Source organism: Colias philodice, chromosome 10 (assembly GCF_061535455.1).
Source record: "Colias philodice isolate Cphi_HAF_F1 chromosome 10, ilColPhil1 Martin Lab GWU primary, whole genome shotgun sequence".
Lineage (NCBI taxonomy): Eukaryota > Metazoa > Arthropoda > Insecta > Lepidoptera > Pieridae > Colias > Colias philodice.
The window spans coordinates 8115739-8131563 of NC_143095.1; the positions used below are offsets into that span (position 1 = coordinate 8115739).

General features: G+C 30.8%; 1 protein-coding gene across 3 annotated transcripts in view; it reads right to left on the reverse strand.

Annotated features, from left to right (window-relative positions):
• The window catches only part of LOC149485315 (cyclic GMP-AMP phosphodiesterase SMPDL3A-like), a 72040-nt gene that overhangs the window by 26772 nt on the left and 29443 nt on the right, over positions 1-15825 (reverse strand). Inside the window, exon 1 of one of the 3 annotated variants that reach the window (XM_089700092.1) lies at positions 14991-15143. The exons of 1 other annotated variant lie outside the window; for it this stretch is intronic. The gene's annotated coding sequence lies outside the window, so the exon portion shown is untranslated. Of the gene's footprint in view, positions 1-14969; positions 15144-15825 lie in introns of those variants that run through there. One more of the 3 variants, XM_089700094.1, reaches the window with a different exon arrangement.

Below are 15825 nucleotides of genomic sequence, written 5' to 3' on the forward strand. Positions count from 1 at the left end.
ATTAAAACACATTATCACGTACACTGAGATAATATTTTCATTCAATTATTTTAAACTCGACTCAATAATCAAAGGCCCGCATATAAAGCCTTAACGAGGAAAATAATTTTCGAATGAAATCATTTGCACAAATCGTGATTTAGCCCTAAATGTGTCGCGGAAAGGTCGCACGTCAGTTCTGTCTACGTGACCGCGCCCTAAGAAGGGTGGACAAGGGACATTATGATTAAGGGTGCACTCACACACATCAGTCACCGTCACGGCACGTCACCGGACAGGATTAAAAAAAAATATGTATCAATAGTTCTAGTATGACTCTGTTCCCACACGACAGTCGCCGGCACGAAATCTATCAGTGACGTCCCCGGTCAGGCACGTCAAATAATCTTTCCATACATGTATCATACTTTTATCCCCACTCACCCGGTGCCGTCACGTCTCAGTTCAGTCAGCGTCGTGCTACCGTCAATTGCTACATGTTCTCTAGCGTGACACACGTCTAATCACTCACTAACCTGATGTATGTGTTCAATGATTCAGTCAAACCGGCGACGTGACTGACGGACAACATGACGGTGACTGGTGTTTGTGGATACGTACACAAACCGTCACCGATCAGTCATCGGTGACTTGACGGTGACTGATGTGTGTGAGTGCACCCTTAATCAGAAAGAGAAAGCCCGCCCGGCGTTTCCAAAATCTCATTATAAGCCCATATATTTCGGGAATGGAATAAAATGGAATCATCACATTCATTTTTGTCACCCGGAAAGCGTTGAAGATTTCCTTTATGCTGTTCGCTGAAATTCGCCTTTGAAAATAATGAAATACAATTATTTTTAATATATTTTTAATTATATTTCAGAAAAGGGAATTCATCCATTAACGGCTTCTAAAATTAATTATGTTCTGAATCAATGAACAATTTCATCAAATATCGAAATAAAAGTGTTCGTTAACTGGTGTAATCAAAGAGTTCTCTATAAATTAACCTTTCTCGAGGATGCTCGTATTTCAGTATTTACGTAAAATTGAGCTTTACGAGGTTCTGAGAGTAATTACTGGAGCCTCTGTCCTCTCGCCTTAATGACACGGTGGGGGAGGAAAAAACTCTAAGGTGTAATATTTATTTAACCCGGAAAAAGATTGTACATTTGCTTTATATACGTGCCATACCTACTTAATGTATGCAGCGTTTTAAATAAGTGTCAATATATTCACATAAGGTAACTTTGTAGGAATTGTAACAGCACAAATATAATGATAACAGATAATATTATTAAACTAGACATGATCATAGTACGATTCCTACGTTAATCATGCGATTTTCGCTATAAGTATATTTCAGAAACATTAATCGTTATAAATTTATTACTTTCGTATACAATACGTTTTTACTTTTTGATATAATAAATAAAGCCAACGTTAATATTATAAACGAATATAAATTTTGATTTTAAAAGGTGTTGACGTTTAATCTGCTTTTGAAAATATTGGGTTAATAGCATCTGAATAAAGTTATGATATTCCACGATATCGATAGATTAAATGCGATGCCGTGATAAAAATGATATAGTATAATACACTGAATGAAATGGTTGGGAATTTGATATGATTGTCACACAGGAAATATTTAAAAACCATGATAAAAATCTTTAATTATATATTTTAAAATAGGTCACTCTCACATTTTCATTGTGTATATTATCCACTACGGAATCTAAAAATAAGGAATTAATTATAGAAAATGCAGCCATTACAACAATTACATTTAAATAATTGAACCATATTCATTAGAAACTATTCCTATTTAATCCCGTATTTTATAATACAATGCAGTTAATGATCAATAGAAAAGGACTATAAGAGAAAGTGTATGTTTTTATACGTTATAATAAAGAGATAAAAGGTAATAAAAAGCACCATAAGTATTTATATAGGAAAAATAGCTTTCTAATTAACAATATTATATAACATTGAGTATTTTTTGTAGGAAAAATGGCGAAGTGAAGATTAAAATTAGATAACAAGGCAACAGCCTGTAATTAAGAAATCTTTATGTAACAGTGACAGTTGAGTTTCAAATTAGATCAGCTGAAATCCATACTAATATTATAAATGCGAAAGTAACTCTGTCTGTCTGTCTGTTACTCAATCACGCCTAAACTATTGAACCAATTTTCATGAAATTTGGTATGGAGATATTTTGATACCCGAGAAAGGACATAGGCTTCTTTTTATCCCGGGAAAATTACGTGATCCCGGAAATCCCACGGGAACGGGAACTATGCGGGTTTTTCTTTGACTGCGCGGGCGAAGCTGCAGGCGGAAACCTAGTTGAAAAATAAATTATAAAACTACATAATATGGTGTATTTAGATGTTAAAGGCTTATTATCGAATTTTAACGTTTGAATAAGTCACAAAATATGGATATTTTAACTTCCTTTATTAGTTAAATTAAAACTAAAATAGACAATAAAAATATTTTTCAAACTATGCTACTATGTATGTTATCTTGAAAAATTCGATTTTCGATCGAGGAATATTATGTAATAATTATATTATGTACACATTTATTCATATGTATTCAAGGTATAAACACAAGTAGGAAAAAAAGAGAATTAAAAAAAGCGTTGCATCAATTTCAAAACATTATTATTATGTATATTAAAATTATCAACAAGAATATTATAATTTTCTTACCTCGTCGAGATTGAAAACTGTCGTTATAATCTACTATACCGGTGCTACAGCATAATGTTCGTTTACATCATCTACTTAATCCGACGCGGCCAAAACATGTTCATAAAATTTTAGCGTTTTGCTAGCTTAATTTGTACTTAGGTTGTGATAAACTACACACCAAAGTGAACTCCATAATGTGGACTTTAAATTAATATTTGTTATACAAATTAACGATGTACCATAACAATTTACTTATAAGATATAAAATGTTTATTATTTCCTCAAACATTCGTCTTAAAATTCTGAATAATAAAACCGCCTTTCTTTTTACGATTCATGGAAGACTGGAGTTCCACAAAGCATAATTCCGTATCAAATATTATATTTTGCAAGCATTCCGCCATAGATTATAATGATCAGACAACTGTACCCTTCTTCAATTCTTTTAAGTGTTAATCAATAATCCATGCCTGCCAAGAATGTTTTTATTTGACGTAATAGACATAATATTGTATCAGCGAGGAAAGCTTTCATACAAAAGTGGGCTTCATCTAGTTAATCCGCATCATCAGCCCATATACGTTCCCACTGTTGGGACGCCGGCCTCCGTGTGAGGGTACAGGCCATAATCCACCACGATGGCCAAGTGCGGCTTGGTGGTTGTGTCAAGTCGTCAAACTTGATTTTTTGACATGTCGGTTTCCTCACGATATTTTCCTTCACCGTTCGAGCAGTGGTGATGTTATAACATGCGCAGATTGAAAAATCTATTTATTTCCTGCACAGTAGCCTGGTTTTGAACCCCTGATCTAGTCAATAATTAATATAAATAGGAAAGATTATTTTACGAATGAACTCCACTTGCTCTATCGATTTTTAAACTCTTTTAACAATAGAAGGCAACATCTTCACCGAGTAACATAGGCGTAGGCAATATATAAATATATAAATAATATAAATAAATATATAAATAATAATGCAAAAATTTACCTGACAGAATAACATGTATGTATGTGCACATTAGTTACTTTTAAAATAACATAATATTATACTGACAAAATATCAAAAGTAAATTGGTTTATCATTTATGGTGTTTGTAGAGACAGTAAAGGTTATTTTGAAAATATCTATAATATTCTCGCAGAACATCGAAATTAACATCCCGCTTTGTCCTTTAACAAAACAAAGTTCCTCAACATTATTTCCCTATATAAAAACTAGGACAATAAACCTTTTTCACTGTGAAAAATAAAGATTCTTTGGTGTTCGCCGGAAAACTTTGTCATTATGCTTTGACGCCTCGTGTTTCGCAAATTTTAGTGGCTCTGGACGAATATTATGTACAAACTATTTGGAATTGTAGCTCGGAGTTTTAAATATTCGAGAATTTGATTAAATATTCGACAAGAATTATTTTCATTTTTGTTTTATATTTATCGAGAAAGGCTACACCATCTTATATAAATAGCAAAGGTCCGATCTATCCAGACACAGCCCAAACCGCCGGGCTGAAATTTGGCATGCACGTAGCCACTATTATATTAGGGGCATTCGCTAAGAAAGGATTTTGAGAAATTTCACGAAATGGGTATACTCCCATTTTGTGAAATTAGTATCTATTACGTCCATTTGGGCGAAGCTACGGGCAACAGCTAGTTTATCTATAACTAGCTTTCCGCCCGCGGCTTCGCCCACGTTTTCAGAGAAAAACCCGTTCTCGTAGGATTTCCGGGATAAAACCTATCTTATGTCCTTTCTCGGGTATCAAAATATATCTATACCAAATTTCATGCAAATTAGTTCAGTAGTTCAGGCGTGATTGAGTAACAGACAGACAGACAGAGTTACTTTCGCATTTATAATATTAGTATGGATTATAATATAATGTACCTTGTGGTAGGTACCCACTTTGAAAGGCAGGTTACATACCGTGGGTAACTAACATAATTGAATAAGACCCGTGAGGTAATGTGGGTAAATTCGTCTATTTAATTAGATTTGCAACGGAATCATAATTAATTTACTCAAGAAAAATCAATATTGCGAAACGGGAAATACCAATTCTAAAACAAAACCGTGATTCTTGGTTTAAAGAAAAATATTGATAATGAAAAATACTAAGGAAAGGAACACTGAACAAGTGTGATTGTATATGTGAAAATGTATATTATAATTAATATAGTGTATGAAATGGATAAAAGGTCAATGGTATCAATACCAAACACATATTATTCAAAAAATAAATAATACAATCTCCTATCAGAAAGAGATGTGATGAATATGCAGATAATTAAAAAAAAATATTTTTCCTCCAAAACCTATTTATTTAAATTGCCCTTTACCATAGTTCTACACCTACTCTTAATCATATATAATTTTATAGTATTATAAAACTTCAGCCCCTTAACATTACTCGCCTTGAGCATAAGGTAATTATGGCTTTCACAGTTACTTAATTAAACTTAACAACCGATCCTTTGAGGGTTAACGGTTCTTATATTCTGGTTGCATTCTCCTGGCAGCTGACATGATAATATATTGCTTAATTAAACAATATTCTATAGACCAATCCTATACTTATAACATGTATATTAATATATTTTTATTAAAATATTTTTATATTAATTATATCCCATTAATCTTTGACAACATTACAGTCTATAAAGAGGTATATTCATATTCAAATGATCCAAAATTTTTGCACAGGACATTTTTTATATTAATATCTATCATTAAATTTTTACCAAAAGCAAGTAATTATATTCCATGATATTTAGAAGCTAAAAATCCACGCTGACCCATATTTAACATTAAATTCTCAACATCGTGAAATAAATATGCACGTCATGAAGATATATTAAGCCATCATTAAAAATAACGTCTGCTCGCTCGAATGTGCGAAACATTACAATACAACTTTAATGGGATATTCGCGTACTTACAAAACCTGAAACATCCCATAGGTATAATTAGCGCGCGTAATTGACGACTAAGCATAGTTGGCAACGCGATTATTAAGTTTCCTTTACCCTTATTAAAATATTCATACTGTCAAAATTCACGACATGGAATTGTGATAAGGGACAAGAATTAATGTTATCCTTCAAAGTTACCTCTCTAACGAGAAGCTGTTTTACGCTCCCGAGTCCCGAGGGAGGCCAGAGTGATGTTTATGATAGTCATTGACCATTTTAACCCTTCCCGACATCTTTTCCACAAGAAAAGTGGACTTTTTGTTTCGAATATTATGCGAGGTAAAAAGATGAGAGTTCTCACTACATTTCTTAGCATTGTCAGCGTATTGTTATGCTTTAATGGCTGTCGTTGCAAATAGTTAGAAGATAAAACATTTTTTATGGATTCCGTTACAATGTTGATTTTAAAATTGTTAGTTGTTATATAAGATTTTGTGCAGTTAAATACATTAATAATAAATGAATTTATCTGTACATCTGTATCGTACACACACAACTGTGTCGTTGGAAGGAATTTCTAACATGATCGCGACATTCAACACACATTGAAAATTTTATCGATTTCATTACGCGATTATAAATTGATACACTACTTCAATTGCCTTCATAAACTATTAGTTAGTCCCATAGAATATATCTTATTGATTTGTCTTTAACATATTTCTATATAATTATAATTTTATGTCTATAAATTATTGTACATTTGAATAGAATTTTTCCATTTAAGCCCATATTAAAATGCGTAATGAGTGAAAAGCTTGTTGAAAGACGGAAACGACTTTTTATATCGTAATGTAATTTCAATTCCGAAGTTAGCTGAGGGAGTCGTTTGTCCGCAATTTGTACAAGGAGAGACCAACAGCGTATTTACGTATTAATTAGAAAATACGAGAAAATAGTTAATTAGTTTGTATAAACTTTGGAATTGAGATTAAAACGAAAATAGTTCTCGAGTCCGCACTGTTTGAGTGTACTTGGCAACTCTGTAATACCCTTGGTATGCAAATACACAAGACGGTTAAAAACTGTTGCTATCAGTAAATTTTTAATGAATTTTGTTGTTTGTTGCCGAGTGTGCCTATTAAAGTGGACCGTGGAAGTATAATCCAATCGTAAATTATATGCAAAGTTTTAAATCGTTTTTCATTAACTTAATGAATAAAATAAGTCAGTGATACATATAAATGTGTTAAATAAATGGAAATATACCTTCATAAAGAAAGCCATTAATGTTAAATACATAAATATATTAGGTATATTGCAGATTTGAACGTAAAAATTACAATTTATATTCATAGTAGGTATATTATAAATGTAACACAACATCCCAAGGGTGTACTCAACGGAATATTACTAAAAAGGTAATCATATCACGTAAACGAATTAAAATAAATAGCAGCGATATTGTACCGTCAACAGAAAAAGATAAATCTCCGATATAAGTAAATATGAAATAGAAGCAATCCGGCATGTTCGTTTCCGGGCTTGGCATTTTGTATTCTAGTCGCATAAAGGATAATAAAGCTATAAAATTTTATGCGATTGTTGTAGTGTATATTTTGTGCATGTACACGGTACAGTCAGCATAAAAATGTTGTATAATAGTGAGTCATTTAGGTTTCAGCTGTAGATACTGACAGTCGAGCTACTCTGTACTACGATTGCACTGCTGGGACAAGACAATTCGTGTAGCAGTAGCATTTTATTGCTACCAATTCTTTGTTTGGGGAAGGAAGAAAAATCCTAACCTCAAATTTGAATTTGACAGAAATACGGAAATGTAGGGATACATTTAAAAATAAAAAAGACTCACTCACTCGGGGACTGCCGCTGTAAAGCTATTGCATGCTATGCCTTCAAGCCACACCTCCGTGCCTGTCGGAGTGGGGAGCGTGAGGTTTTTTCGTTACGGAATTTCTGAATTCGGTCCCCGCGCTCAAGGTCCGCGATAGAAGCTATGCAATAGCATAATAAAATAAAGAAATATATTGGATTTTATACTAATAAAGAGTAAAGTAGTTTCTCTGTAACAAGAAAACAAATTCGCTTTAAGCTTGAAGGATTTCGCGTACTTCCATTGAAGGTCTTTTATTTCCTTTAAAAACCTTGTCCTATGTTTATTTATTCAGATCGTTTAAAAATTTACTAAATTATCGATATTTCAAATACCGAAACATTTATACCTCTTTTAAAAATGTTATCATGTAAATGTAAAAGGAATTGAGTTGAATATTTTCACTTTGCTCAATGAACGGGCAGGAATTTTAATACTGAAATGTCGATAAAATTGCGCATTTGAATAGTTCGAGAAACTCCACTTTTCTTATCATTTAAAAGTTAAGTAAAGGAATTTTACTAAAGAAACGGTAAAACGTTAACAGTTTCATTATATAAGAACATTTAATATTTCCTTTTGTATGATATTTGATTGAATAACGGCAAATAAAATATACAGATAATATACATACAAAATACAAGGATTGAAACTGAAAAATTTTAATCAATTTACTACTATAGCCCTTAAATAAATCACACTGAATCATAGGTATATAAATCAAACAAATACATGCAATTACGTTATATACAACCGTCTTACATAACTCCACATTGTAATAATAATATGTGATAACGCGCTATGTTTCATACATGACCCAGTAAATCATAACCAATTATGTTCCTATACTATAACCTATATCACTATGACATAATGTTACACTGCGCCGGTTAAATTACTCAATATATGTATACATTATGTATACAATAATGTAATGTAGCAATTTGAATGTGTATGTATGTATATTAGACTAGCTTTCAGCCCGCGGTTTCGCCCGCGTAAAAAAGGAGACCACGTATAGAAAAACCCCCGATTTTGAAACATTCTTCATTGGTGCTTCGCTCCTGTTGGTCTTAGCGTGATGATATATAACCTTCCTCAATAAATGGGCCATATAACACCGAAATGATTTTTAAATCAAACAAACAAACAAACTCTTCAGCTTTAATATTAAGTAGGTACTTATAGATTTAATAGTTAAGTGCACAGTAACCTTTAATTTGGGGTACGTGACGTGACATGTAGAAGTTGATAAAACGTAATGGTTGATCGTTAAAATAAAAAATATATGATATCAAATACATAAAGAGCTATAATTTATTTCAGACATTCTGTTTGATTCTGATCTATATAATTTATATCATTCAGCCAATTTCATACGGAATCATTTTACTTTCATATGCAGTGTCGAATGTATACTGTAAATTATGGGTAATTTTATCTAAAAGTTTTTGTGGTTCGTGATATTATAATAACTAAATATATATATGTCATATTGCATAATTTCTGACAGAATACATAATTAACAAAACAAAAGCAACAAAAGCAAAGATATATTTTGTATAACAATTGTTTACCACATTATTAATTTATCCCACAAAATGAAAACTACGATACTTCTATAACAACAAAAAAAACAACAAATATATTAATTACATAATAAAATAATGTATACCTAATATTAATATATTATATGCGAATTAGTTTTCGACAAAGGTCTCAACTCTAAATATGATCGATATCATTTCCAACATAGATAAGTTTCCTCTGAGTACGAGTTAGTCTCTTATTGTTTGTTCAAGTACCAAGTTAGATGAACTGTGTAAAGTTGCAACAGATCCAGACTGAGCTGTCTAGATGAATTTGTCAGTTAGATGTTCTATTCTGAGTGTCGTTTACCGTATCAATGTTTGATATTTTTTTCCATGATTTATTATTGCTATTTCTGTTACAGTTTTTTTAATAATGGTATTGTTAATAGAAATAATATATTAAAGTTGAAAAAGTTTTACCATTGAAATAATAATTTAGAAATTTAATTAATTGTTAATTTATAGAGAAAACGAACTGAGAGAGTTCTACACGAACTAAATGAAAAGGTTAAATGCTAAGGTTAAACGTAATAACAAAAACGTCACAGATAGCAAGTCCATTTTATTATACTAACGGCCATAAATCATGAAAGCTTTAAATCGTATTATAATATATGAAAGGACGGAGCCCATTTAAAGAATGAGTTCATAATAACATTATATACACACGAGTTGCCGTATTATAAGAATGTAATTCATATAATGTCTATAAAAATTTCCGTTTGATCTAATGTAATAGCGGCATAAAAATGGAACAGCGGGATCGATGCAGATGGAATGTTGACTTAACGATAGATCCTAAGTTATAAGCTTCACATGCAAATACAAAAACACATGACATAAAAATATCTTTCTATGCTGGTGGAATTTGTTTTTTGATAGGTAACTATTTCAATTTAAATGGGAAGTTGAAATGCAGATTAACTTTTAATGTAACGTATAATTTAATGTTTCAATTCATACTACTGTATAATCGACTCGAAACAGGAATATTTTACACAAATCTCAAAGTAGGTTATTAGAACAAAATAAATTTGTCAATATTTTCTTTATTTAATTTAATTTACGTCCTAAAATAAATTTCATTTTTTGAATTTTACTCTATTTTGAAATGGAGTTTCAATTTGTTTTCTACGTAACTACGAGTCAACGATACTCCAATACCGTCGCTTGTTACGTACACCACACTCCCAAATGGTATTTCATTTTCTCGATTGAGAACCAAAGAACTCTTTGTAATAAAAAGCCGTGTGAATGAGCAAGCGACACGAAATTGTTTCCACGGTAACATCCTTCGAGTGCAGGCAATTTGAAAGTCGCTAACAAAACAGAAAATAGAAACCAGTACGTTGTGAATGACACAGCTCTGATTTCTGTTTGTGCGAATTTTGAGAACGTTGATTGCCCCCCAACCTAGTTAGCTGTATATTATGACAAAGATATAGGAAGGGCGGATAAAAAGAAATGAATAAAATGTACGATCGTACTCGTAATCAAATAAATGAATCCTCTTAATATCGGTAAAACGAAATTACATTTTCATAAATATCCCCGTTACTTGAGCGATGTGACGACTTACTAACAACATTTTAACATCATTTTAAACCCGATTTAAATTGATTTAACAGATATGTATATATATGAATTTTCTTTCAGCATCTGTAAATTTAATTCTACTCTATCAGACATATTGTGCAGTACATTCTAAACAAAACGACATCTGACAAATGTTTTTCCGAATAGCAAACAACAATGCGTCAAAGAACAAACTTGTACGGGTGTCACAAGCTCTCCGGGAGAAACAGTTTCACATTTGTTAGATCGAGTTCGCTATATGCATGTAAAATTGCAATGAAATCCGCTTAGCCACGGCGTATCTAACAAACTAAGAGTAGGTACGATTTGATTGAGCCAACGGTTTTTCTAGCCAGTACGGATCACGGAGGGATTTACGAATCGATCTTGTAGAGAGAAAGGTGTTAAATAAATGTATTTTACCATTGATATTCCAGCTGTAAATACTCATCGAATATGTGTTACGATATATTCAGTAATAGTATTAGTTTTCATGGAATCAGAATAGAGAATTTTCTGAGTGCGTTTTATTCAGCGTTACGGGTAGAATAAAATGTTAAATAAATGAAAAGTGTTGTCGTAATATTTTACACAGTTCTATATAATATCGTTTATGAAAGGTTGCAAATGTATCTAGTTATTAAATTCCATAAGAAAATCGAACTCATCAACTCGAACATTCAACTTTTTATCTTGAACTGTCATAAAAAGTTAAATAGTATAATGTAATTAAAGCTAAAATTAAAATATTTTTTCTGATTAAGATCGTCTTACAGGTTCATATTATCCTAATTAATATTCCATGTGACTAATAGTGACTAATATTGTTATACCTAACAACGAAAAAGTACAGAATGCTTAGAACATGAAATTTAATAAATTAATGCAACACATTATAGCCGAAAGTACATTTCTAGGTCGATTCGTGCAAACACAATAAATGCATTGGATCAGAGATTTCACCCATTGTGTGTTGATACTTGTACAAATCCCTAACTCCACATCCTTTCGTGCAATTCTATCTTCCCCATAAAACGCTTCGACTAACGTTTATAAAATAGTTTGATCGAATCGAAGCTACGTTCAATGAAAAATCACAATAACGCTAGAATGACGGGGATTTATACCGAAATAATAATAAATGATATCGTTGTGACATTCCCATTTCTCTTCCGTTCTATGAATCTTTGTAACGACATCATTTTCCTTCCCATGAGATTTTTCGTGTATTCTTAACTTTTGGGATATTCTGCGGTTCGTTGTTCGATTCGGGAACTTTCCTTTTCTTTTGTTGTACTCTTGATTCCCTTTTATTATTTATGACAAAAGTCATAACACAGTATAGATGCCTACCACAGTATAGATGCCTACCAAAATTCATAAACAAATTGAGAGCTTTTATAAAGCTTTCAATCAATTACTTAAACGTAATTTATTAAAGTTTTTGATAAACAACAGTTTCATAAGAATCTATCTCTCTCATAAATAGAGTGCTATTTAAAAACAGATTAAAGTAACGAAGCAATAAAATTCATTCATACCTATTTACCATAAATGTAATTCAGAGCGCCATACGTGTTTAAATAAGTACTTATTCTTCAGTATTGGGTACTTACTTGCCAGCAACATGCACAATAACGTGTTCAGTGCAAAATGCAATATTGCGTGTTTCACACTCAAAAACGCGCATAGAAATATCAACTTATCAAGCAAATAAATTAAGCCCAATTTTCGATAATGTTCCTTTCACGTTGGTGTTTTAGATTTCAATCTTAAAAGACGCAATAAATTTTGTTGAACGACCATGTTTGTTAGGAGCCTTATATGAAAATTCTTATTTGCATTTTAGTATTTAGAATAAAGCCAATTTAGTTAAATTGCTTCCACTTTTTGTTGATACTATTGTATTATCGGCTTTACACTATTTTAAAAGTTATATGCGTTCGATTTTGAATCTATTCAAGTCTGATGATTTATGTTTAAAATACGTATTCATTTTTAGCGTATATTTTTTCTTCAAACAATAGGTGTCAAAAATATTTATATCCATTTGCATACTTTAAAAAGCTTTTACTCGTTTACATGCATCAAGTTCACAATAGTGGACGGTAACGGTCTGCTAATAGACAGACTGAATGCTCTATCTTAAATTTTCCGTAAAGAACAAAGAAACGGGTTCAGTATTTACGGGATTATTGTAGCTATTCTAAATATAATAACCTAATTAATTTATTATTATTAGGTGTGTTTATTGTACTGTGTTATTATTAGAAGTTCATTTTCTATTCAAAATTTAAAGCTTTTCTTCAAGATTAATTATTGATTAATATTCAAACTATCAATGTTTCTTCTGTTTAGTAAAACTTTGTCATATCAACAGCTAGTAATTATATGATTAACTGATTATGACTAATCAAATATTAAAATCCTTAGTGTATGTGGCCACATGGTCAATTGTTGAGTATACTCAAAGCCATAAATATCTAATTATTCATATTATAAAGATATAAAGATGTTTATAAAAGGTAAAATTATAATTCCTTAGCAATAAACATGCTTAATATCATAATAGTCTCTCATCGGAATTTAGCGCAACAATATAAGCGCATGAAGTATTTATTAAGTCTCTAATGAAAGTAAACAAGTTAATTCTTCTGAATAATAACTATACGAAATATATTCGTTAGTACCTAAATAAATCAAATTTGCATTAAATGTATATTTTCATCTAATACGTCTTCTCTAAAATCTTGTTGTCTATTTTAACATGATATATATAATAACAGAGAGTAGATTTTTCGCAATATACATGATGAGGCATTCGTCAATAAAATATCGATGAAAAAGACTCCTCAGAAATCAAAATAAGGTCCTTTACCCTTAAACGTTTACACGTGTAAAATTGTTTTGTTTAAGGGTCCAACAAAGTACTAGATTATATTGTTAAACTTGTCCGTTTATTTATAAAGTTCTCTATCAGCCCGTAATTATTCAGGGATCGTACGAAATTTCAATAATAAAGATTAATTGTTTTAAGCTATTCTCCTAAAATATCTCTGAATCTAATCTCGAAAATTAACTTATTGAATATGAAATTCCTTGTAGATTTTTGATGATTTTATAACACGACTGTTTCCTAGCGTTAATTAAAGCTTAGCATACAAAATCCTTAAAAAATACAAAAATGTTTGAATACGTTTTACAATCAGCTATAGAGGTAAATATCAACGTGGCAATTATTGTTACAAAATTAAAGCTAATAAATTATAAATTACGTCTTAAATATCACGTACATGTCGTTATAATCATAATCTGTTATTTAGAAAAGATTAATTGAAGTGAACCCAAAAATTATATATGTAGGTATGTAAATGAAAGCAATACGTCTACAAAGGCCTTTCCTAAAATAATTATGGAATCCGATTTAACCTTATTATCAAGTGGCTAATATAAAAGTTAGTGTCAAAACTTTCACCCTATCGTCGGCATAATTTTGCTTGAAAACAAACTTCAATATTGAATTTTCGAACTTGCGTTTGTCCATATTGTTTTAGAAAATATATTAATTTAATATTTATCATTTCGTTGATTTATTATTAGACTTGATGTTGAGGTGTTTATTGAATTTAGTTGTTATCATTTAAAGAAGTTATTTATTTTAGTGATTTCACTGTTATTAATTGTATACAAATTTAATTATTTAGATTGTATATTTATTAAAATATTCAATAGTCAAATGTCTTATTTTGAGAGAAGATATAAAGAGTAGAGGTTTATTTTAAAAGTTTTTTTTTTATTATTAGAAAATTTTGTAAAATCATGCCACAAATGTGTAAATAAATAATACGATTCTCCTCAATGACAATAAGAACAAATTATTTAGGTACATATATTCTATTGAATAACGTGTTAAAATTAATGTACTACAATATGCTATAGGCCACCAGCGTAGCACTTTTGCTACAACGCCAGTAGCGGTTTCTACGAAAAATCTCTATTATGTAGAGATTTAAACATAAATCATATAAGTTAAATTGCAAATCCATGTTTAGAAAATAGATTTTTAATACCAAATGTTTTAATAAATAGAAGAATGAGTTAATTCTAAATTTTAAATTTAATTTTATACACGAATATAATATCCTTATCATTACAATTATAATAAGATTCTACAATAATTTAAACTAAAATATTACGATAAATTGTAACTTCGCTTCAAATAAATAAGTAAAAAAGTCGTAAGAAAAATAACATAAAAGTTGAAAATCACAAATCAAAGTCAAACAACGAAACAAAAAGTATTAACATAAAGGGATATTGTCCTCACGCTTTGTATTCCATCGGCGTACCGATTTGAATGTTCTCCAAAAGTCTGTACATAAATCACGAAATTAACAACAACACGTTCACACTCGCGATTTCACAGTTCTGTTCACACACGACCGCTCCAGTCGAGAGACGAGCGAGGAGTGAGCATGCCACGGACTGCGTCGCCCTGCTTTTTATTTTACTTGAAGCCAGGTGTGAGGTGAGAAAAGGCAAAAGGCATGGCCAACTAGATAGGGCCTGTGTTAAAACATGCGTAATGTCCTCGCCGTCAAGCCATTATAAAACTTCAGCTTTATTGTAATGATGAATACTGGCAGCTGTAGTTTTATAAATTGGCTATTACAATCCGGCTGAAAAGGTTAACCCTATTAATGATGTGCCTACGCAAAAATATGGCTTATCTAATGTAGACATATTATACATCTGAAAGGATATGGAAAATAGAACACAGATAATTAATTGTCGAAGTTTACTTTTATGAATGATATAGTCTAAAAGAAAGAGATAAATAAAGTATTTTATTTACATCTACTCTTCTTACTTCTGTGTGCTTCTGTATTAAATTTATAATAGAACTATTAATATTTTTTTATAATACCTACGTCTTATTCAATTCATGACAACGCCGTTGTAAATCATTAAATATAGAATTTCTTTGAATAAATATTTGAAATGTTGATGTAAGATTAAACGTTATTTGACATTTCATTAAGAACGAAAGATTTATTTTCTTTCGTGTCTTTCGATAAGTAGATATTAAATGTGACCGGAAATTCCGTTGGAAAAAAATTTGTAGTTAAGCTTGAAAATTGTCTTATTTGATGATTTTACTT